Here is an 8089-nt window from a genome sequence, read left to right on the forward strand (position 1 = left end):
TCTGCTGTGTGTTACTGGCAGTGTTGTTTCCTCGCACTCCCATTCTTGTGTTGCTAAGAGACACATTAGTGTGTCTGCATGTGTGTGTTTGTGTGTGTGTGTGTGTGTACGCCTGTGTGGAATGTGTGACGTCCGTTCACTTGCAGGGGCGTGGCTGTCTGCGCGGGTCTGATCTCAAACACACACAAACACACAAAGGCTACAAGGGAAGTCGTAAAGCCTCTAATAGTGCCTCTCAGAAGCTCATGTTAGTGTCCCTGTGCCTGTGTGTGTGTGTGTGTGTGTGTGTGTGTGCGTGTAAGTGTGTGTGTGGTTGACAGGTGTAGATCACAGACCAGACTGAACTGTCATAAAAACCTTTCTCTCTCTCTCTTCACTCTTGATGTCGTGGTCGAAGAGGCTCTTGGAGATCCCCTGTGGATTCTTCTCCTCCGTCCTCTTAGGACCTGAACCTCTGACGGTTCGACTGGGCTGGAGGAACCATTCGAGACTTTCCCCTGTCTGAAAGAGCAGCTCTTCTCCAAGCTGTCCACCTGGTCCTTGGAGGACATCAGCTCACACTCCAGTGAGGAAGTGTAAATATCAGTGTTGTGTGTAACAACATGTGAACCCAAACACCTGAGTTGACTTTCTGTGTGTGTGTGTGTGTGTGTGTGTGTGTAAACGTGAGTTATGTTTTCATATCAAGTCGGAAACTCTCCATCCACCGAGGTCGAGGTCATGGTTCATTTTCTCAGAGCTTCTCTGATGGATGTCCTGCTCCAGAACATCCCCTTCTTAGCTCCGTCTGCTTCTTGCAGACAGACTCCAGCAGCTTCGCTGGTTATTAACAACTGTGCGGCTAATTAGCCCCCCCCCCCCCCCCCCCCGCCCCTCCCGGCCAAACAGGGGGGGTGGAGGGAGGGAGGGAAAAGGGGAGGGAGGGAGGCTCCTCTTCTGTGACATGGTCATAAAGGAATCCCCAGGCCGGCTGGCTCCGCCCCCCAGCCTACTCTCACCCTGTCTGGCTCCCAGACACACTCCTGTTCACACACTCGTCTGAGCGGCCGAGGAGAGGCAGAGCGGGGGAGACAAAGGGAGGAGGAGAAGGAGGAGGAGGAGAAGGAGGAGGAGGGACGGCCACCGTGAAGTTCAACTTGGACCCCAAAGACCACGGAGAGCTTTGAGAGGAGCGGGAGGAGCAGATCATTTCCTCTGGTGGGTGAACGTGTCCTCTGAGGAGGCTTCTCTCTTTCTTCACTCCTCCTTGACTTCACCTCTGCTCCTCACGCCTGAACTTTTCTCTTCTCTTCTCTTCTCTTCTCTTCTCTTCTCTTCTCTTCTCTTCTCTTCTCTTCTCTTCTCTTCTCTTCTCTTCTCTTCCTTTTCTCTTCTCTTCCTTTTCTCTTCTCTTCTCTTCTCTTCTCTTCTCTTCTCTTCTCTTCTCTTCTCTTCCTTTTCTCTTCCTTTTCTCTTCTCTTCTCTTCTCTTCTCTTCTCTTCTCTTCTCTTCTCTTCTCTTCTCTTCTCTTCTCTTCTCTTCTCTCCCCTTCTCTTCTGCCTCCAGTTCTATTTGAGCCTCTGCTCTCAGACCAGTAGATCAGGACAGACCTTCACCCCCGTGTGAGGAACTGCCATTCGAAAAGGAGGACAGTGTTGGAGCTGAAGTTGTGGCCTGAGGTCTGTCCTTGTGGACCTGCTCCAGGAAGCTTGTCTGAACGGGAAGGTTCTTGTTCTCTGACTTGAAGATCAGGCCTCCGCCCAGCTAAATGACTGGCTGCGTAATTAGCTGCCTACCTTCCTGTACGTTTGTGTGTGTGTGTGTGAGTGTGTGAGTGTACATGTCTTTCACACGCCATGCCTCTGGCTGACATGCTGCTGGCAGCCCTGAGCTCTTGAGAGAAGATGGTGGAGCGGTGGCGGCGGCGTCCGGAGCTCAAACATTCCTCTCATTGTTCCGTGGCCGAGCGTCTGCGAGGTCCAGACCTCCATGAAAGGAAGGGAATCCTTCTCGCTCCCCTCGGCGGAAGAAGAACAAGGTCCTCAACATGACGACGAAGAATGTGGACATCGATGCGTAGGTGAAGGACAGGGAGATAGTTTGAGACTTTTGAGAACTTTTGGACCAGAGAGAGTGGCGGCGGAGGAGGGGGTCTGGACCGAGGAGACGCCGAGGTGGCCGGCGTTTGAGAGGCTACGAGCGAACGGACGAAGGAAAGGGGCAGAAGAAGAAGAAGGAGGAGGAGAAGATTGGCGGAGCGAGCGGTGCCCGGTGGCGTCTCGGGATTGGGCACGGGCTCAGGAAATCATGGCGTAGTGGAATAAATGTGTGTGTTAGTGCGCGTGCACGTGCGCGGCTGGGCGCAGTCTCCGCTTCCATCTGGGCATGTGCGGTGGAGCCGCCGCGTGCTAACTACAGGCTGCGGAGGGCGGAGGAGCTCGCCGGGGGATTGGGTTACACGCCGGTTCTCCTCCGCTGAGGTTCTTCCAGAGGCCCGGAGAGGCTCTGAGCTCCTCTGCCGTCCCGAGCCGGAGCTCGTGGCTTCACGGATCCCCGGAGGGTTCCAGCGGTTCCGGGTCAGCCTTCCTCCTTCCAGACTCCAGAGACGCAGGACCTGCTCCGCGGAGCTCCGGTCCTTCTTCCCAGCCGCCCGAAGGTCTCGGCTCGACCCAAAAGGCGTGCTCACACGCGGCATGGAACAAATATGACGTGACTCATGTGGGCGCGCGCGCGCGCGCACACACACACACACAGACACACACACACACACACACACACACACACACACACACACACACACACACACACACACACACACACACACATACACACATACACAGTCTGGGTGGCAGCAGGCCAGGGTGTGGTACCACTTAAGGTGTGTGGGATCAAAGATTTGTGTGTGTGTGTGTGTGTGTGTGTGTGTGTCTTTTGAAATCAGAATGTATTTGGAGAGACTGACTTTGTAAATCAAGCTGGGTCAGATGTTGGAGGCTCTAACATGAGGTTTTCTCCATGTACGTCTGACGAACCTTCCTCCGCCGAGCGTCTCCTGGCGTGGAGGATTCCACGGCTCTGGCCACAGACGTCCTCTGGGGCTGCAAAGGACACTCTGATCCAAGGCACCGCCAGCGAGCCGCCTCAGGGAGAAGGTGACTCAAGGACTGGAACCCCTGGATTCGGGCACAGGGTTGGTCCTCAGGGCCAGAGGGAGTGTGTGTGTGTGTGTGTGTGTGTGTGTGTGCGCTCACAGCCTGGAGGTGTGAATGAGGTCACATCAGAGTGTATTTGTGCTATTTCTGGTTTATGGGAGGGTCTGGGGCCCGGCTCACACACCGCCGGTTCTCCAGCAGCCGGCCCACATGACCCTCTGTTTACTGACGGTGTGTGTCTGTGTGTTTGTGTGTGTATGTGTGTGCGTGTGTGCGTCTGTATGTGTGTGTGTGTGTGTGTGTGTGTGTGTGTGTGTGTGTGTGTGTGTGCGTGTGCAGACGAGAGGAGATATGTGTTGAAACAACAAGGGCTTGAGATCCAGCTGTCTCAACAGAGGCTTTTCCATTTAACCGGGTGCCCTTGAGCAAATGGCAGAGACGGAGGGGAGGAACCAGCCTGCGGACACGTCGACGTGGAGCTCCACCACCGAGGAGGAGCACAGTCTGCCCACACGACACAGGAGACTCCAGGAGAAGGCTGGGACAGGCCGAGCGGTCCAAACTCCACCTTATGATCCTCCCTGCAGAGGATCGGCGGCGGAGATCCCGCAGGTGATCCTTTGAGCTGTTGGACGACAAGAGTCGACCGGAATGGCGCGATTCCACGGCGAGGAAAAAACGAGGCCGGAGACGCTCGGCCGCAGGTTTTGGCGAGGAGGAGAAGTTCTGCCAGACGAGAAGGTGAAGGACACCTTCGGGACGGAGCTCCGCCTCCGACGGGACCTCAGGCGGAGGCCGTGTGTGACGGAGCTGTCGGGACCTTCCACTCTACCGGACAACGCTGGATTTACTGACGAAGGAAGTCCCACCAGAAACCAAACTTCTTCCCCTTGTTCTCCACACTTGGCAGAACCGGACGAATCACGGGAGCTTCCACAACTCCACAGATAACCTCAGTCTAGACCTTCTGCTTCTCTCCCTGTGTCCTCGGTTCGCCTCCTCCCACCACATCGTCCAATCCATTGTCCGCAACCAGATACGGTCTGGCTCAGAGGGTCTTCTTCACTGATGTCTCGATGGAGAGGAAGAACGTTTGCATCGGAAGAAAAAAGCCGGTGGAAACTCTGACTTTGTCGTTTCTTCTCAGATGGAAAAGACTCACTTTGCACTCTGAGCGTCTCCGGTTTGAGGTCATTGAACGCCAGTCTGGAGGAAGAACACGGCCTGGAGGAAGACCACGGCCTGGAGGAAGACCACAGCTTGGTGAGTGAAGCTTCGGTCAGGAGGTCGTTCTGGGTGGGATTTGGCAGGAGGCGTTTCATAGGAAGTATCTGAGAAGTAGATCCATCCTGGGAGCAGGCAGAGGACAAACCCTGCTGCTCGGGGGCAGCGGACGGCACAAACTCTTTAGGACACGAACCTTCTCAGAGGCGGCCCGTACCTTCTCCGGGTCCAGCTTCTCATCCACGTGAGAAGAAGAAACCTCTTCAAAGCGGGTCGTGGTGGATTCCGTCTGTGGGACCAGGTTCGATCATCTAAACGCCTCCTGTCCGGACATGTCCGGCTCAGGTTGGAGGAATCAGAGATGTCCTCCAGGATGACAGCGAACATCTAAAAAAGTTCTTCACTCCGGCAGCGCGGCCGCAGGGGAAGCGGTGCTCTCCAGAACGGGGCGGCGAGGCCTTCAGACACAGGTACGCTGCTTCTGAGGCGCACCTGGAAGAGGAGCAGCAAGAACAGGAGGAGGAGGAAGAAAAGGAAGGTGGAGGAGAAGAAGGAGGAAGACGAGCTCCTCACAGCTGTGGTGACCAGGGGGATTCCTGGCAGAGTGATTTCTTTCCCTCAACGAATCACATTGCCAGGGATTTCCAATGGTTGACATGGAGAACGCAGCTCCTTCTCCATCCTTCTCCAACCGCACACACACACACACACACACACACACACACACACACCTGAGGCCTGGCTGTGCGGCAGCAGGACTTAACCCACATGTGAGCAGTGAGTGTCCGCCATGTTCACAGTGGTTAAGTTCTGCCGCCACAGGGCTGCAGCCTTGCAGCCTGCGGGGGGGCAGAAGGTGGAGGTTGAAGCTCAGAGGAGAGAAAAGTTCAGAAGGTCTCCAAGTCACGGGGAAGATGGACCGCAGTCGCAAACATCTTGAGTCCAACAGACGGACTTGTGAGATGAAGATGAAGATAGTTGGTAAATGTTTTCCATCAGTGGAAGCTCTGCGTATGTTGAGACCTTGAAGCAACTGAGGTGTTTGGCCTGTGTGTGTGTGTGTGTGTGTGTGTGTGTGTGTGTGTGTGCAAAGCTAAGAATTCTTATCGAAGCCTGCGCTGCAGTCCACCCTGTGGACGGGGGGGTTGGTCCTGATCTCCTGGAGATGGTTGGACCGTTCGGGACCGAAGTCGTCCGAGGAGACGTGGACTCGCCCCGGGGAGCCGGACGACGGCCTCCTGACCAATGACAGGAGAGCAGCTAAATGTCAGCCAGCTCATTGGCCAACCGGTGCCGCTCAGGTCTGCAGGCGGGGAACGCCGTCAGAGCGCCATCGGGCCACAACACGCCTCTATGTGCGGCCGCTGTGTGTGTGTGTGTGCACGCATATAATCACCTCTATCCGCCCCCCCACGCTGGGTCAGTCTCCTGTGCCTGCTGTGCTGATAATCAGTGTGTGACGTCGGCTGGCTCAGTTCAGCAGGAACAGGGGACTGGTCTCACTTATACACACACATGCACGCACAAATGCACACATGCACACACACACACACACACGCGCACACACACACACACACACACACACACACACACACACACACACACAAAAGAAATGCTCAGCACAGCTGCCTGTTGTGCCTGAGGGTTCCTGACAGCAGTAGAACATGGTGAAGGTCCTCTGGTTCTGGAGCTCCCATTTGATGAGGTGTGTTTTTGTGTTTCCTGTAAAAAAATAAAGCAATCGCACCAAAGCTCTGAGAGTCCGTTCCGTGGATTCCTTTCTGTGACACCTCATTCTTCATCCTTCTCCTCCTGAGATCGGGAAGGAAATCCCATAAAGTTCTGGAGCGGACAATCTGCTGATCCTTCAAAACCTCCTGAGATCCTTTGCCGTTTCCTTCTCCTCCTCTTGTGAGCGTCCTCCCCGCGGCCACCGCCGGCAAAGAGCCTTCCTGTAACTCCTGATGCTCCAATGATAAATGAGTGGATGGATGGATGGATGGATGGATGGATGGATGGATGGATGGATGGATGGATGGATGGATGACACTCACGTCCACCTCTGGAGGCCACGTGGAGCCGCTGAGCAGAGAGAAGACCGACCTCCTGCCACTCAGACATCTCTCTGACTACAGCAGGCTTCTCGGCACTTCTATTACTTCTAGCACTATTACTCCTGGCAGTCCACAGGAGTTTAACCTGCGGATTTCGACTCGCCCGGCTGCGATTCGCCCACATGGGACCGTTTCCATCATCTCAGGGAGAAACTCGAAGGAGATGATCAGCGCAGAGGCCCCGAAGGTCAGAGGGACGTCCACGTCAGCCTGACTGGAAAGTAAATGTCATCGTTCTTCGTGTTTCAGCCTCAAGCTCCGACCACTTACAGAAACCATCGTTGGTTTTAATGACTTCGATGAATAAAGTCCATCAAAGTCCATGAGAAGAGGAGCTGCTGGTCCAGATGTTGGACAGAACCCAGAGCACAGGTCTAGAGGAGGAGGGCCACAGGTTCCCGGCCTTTGACCAGCTACGGTCCCAAATACACCCTGTCCTGTGACCTAAAGGCCAGGACACACACACACACACACACACACACACACACACACACACACACACACACACACACACACACACACACACACACACACACACACAGGGAACCCATAGGGTTAATCTTCTCTGGGATTCCCTCCACAAACAGGGGATCTATAAGACCTCCGAGGGCTGGAGAAGAACTGATCTTCTCACTGGTGTCAGAGTTCATTTCCAAAAATCTTCTGTTCTCCTTCATTCACACACACACACACACACACACACTTCTGCTGCAGCCGGATGTTTGTCTCGCTGCCCGGTTGCCACAGCAACAGTGACAGTGGGCTATCAAGCGGCTGCGTTAGAAGAGGAGCTGCCGGTTCAGCGCGGCAGACGACTTCCTGTTTCTCGGCTTTCCACTCGTCACCGTGGTGACAGACGTCCGTCCGTCCGTCCGTCCGTGGCGGCCCCTCCCCACTGTGTCCGTGTCTTTCGTCCCTCCTCGTTCCACCCACGCGCTCGCGCCGCCTCACCTGCCCTTCCCACGCGGGCCGGCCGACGGGCTGGCACGGGCGGGGGTCGCCATGGCAACATAACAGGTAAACAGAGGCGGAGATAAGCGGCGGACGCAGAGGGACTTGAACCTCCAGTCGCAGGACCGCCGCCGATCTGATTCCACGGGGAAAGGTAGACACGCCCGGGCTGTCGGCCATCCCTCCTCCCTCCATCCCACCCTTCCTGTCCCTCCCTCTCGCCGGCCGCACCCTGCAGATGGTCGGCAGGTCAGCTCTCTTCTCCCCTCAGTCTGGTCCTGTGAATGTCACCATGAAGGAGGAGAAAGGGAGCTGCAGATCAGGACAAGTAGGAGGGAAAAGAAGGGAAGGAGGAGGAGAAAGAACAGAAGACGCGGTAGCCGTTGTGACTGGCGTGCCGGCCGTCGCACAGGGCGCCGATTGTTCAGAGGGGGACACTGTCTGCTCTGTGCACACGCCACACAATATTATCATAGCGTGACTACAGCTCATAGGAGTGCGCGCACACACACACACAGCCTTCCTGTTGCTGAGACACAATACACTCCCCAGCCTCTCTCACAAGGCGGGCTGCTTCGACGTGAATCCAAGTCTCCGGAGCAGAAGGCTGAGTCAGAGCGAGGACCTGCGACGACGTTCCACCAATAGATCTACAAGCTCAGAGGTTCC

The 8089-nt window shown here is 55.6% G+C and overlaps 1 long non-coding RNA gene across 1 annotated transcript; it reads left to right on the top strand.

The window, feature by feature from the left end:
* Positions 1-906: 906 nt before the first annotated feature.
* On the top strand, positions 907-6101 carry LOC147217022 (uncharacterized). The gene is made up of 3 exons (XR_015109000.1): positions 907-1197; positions 4279-4394; positions 5449-6101. It is a non-coding gene; the product is annotated as an uncharacterized LOC147217022 (long non-coding RNA).
* Positions 6102-8089: the final 1988 nt, after the last annotated feature.

The sequence above is a fragment of the Fistularia commersonii genome, chromosome 28 (genome assembly GCF_037954325.1).
Source record: "Fistularia commersonii isolate RoL2024-O1a breed Wild chromosome 28, RoL_Fcom_v1.0, whole genome shotgun sequence".
Lineage (NCBI taxonomy): Eukaryota > Metazoa > Chordata > Actinopteri > Syngnathiformes > Fistulariidae > Fistularia > Fistularia commersonii.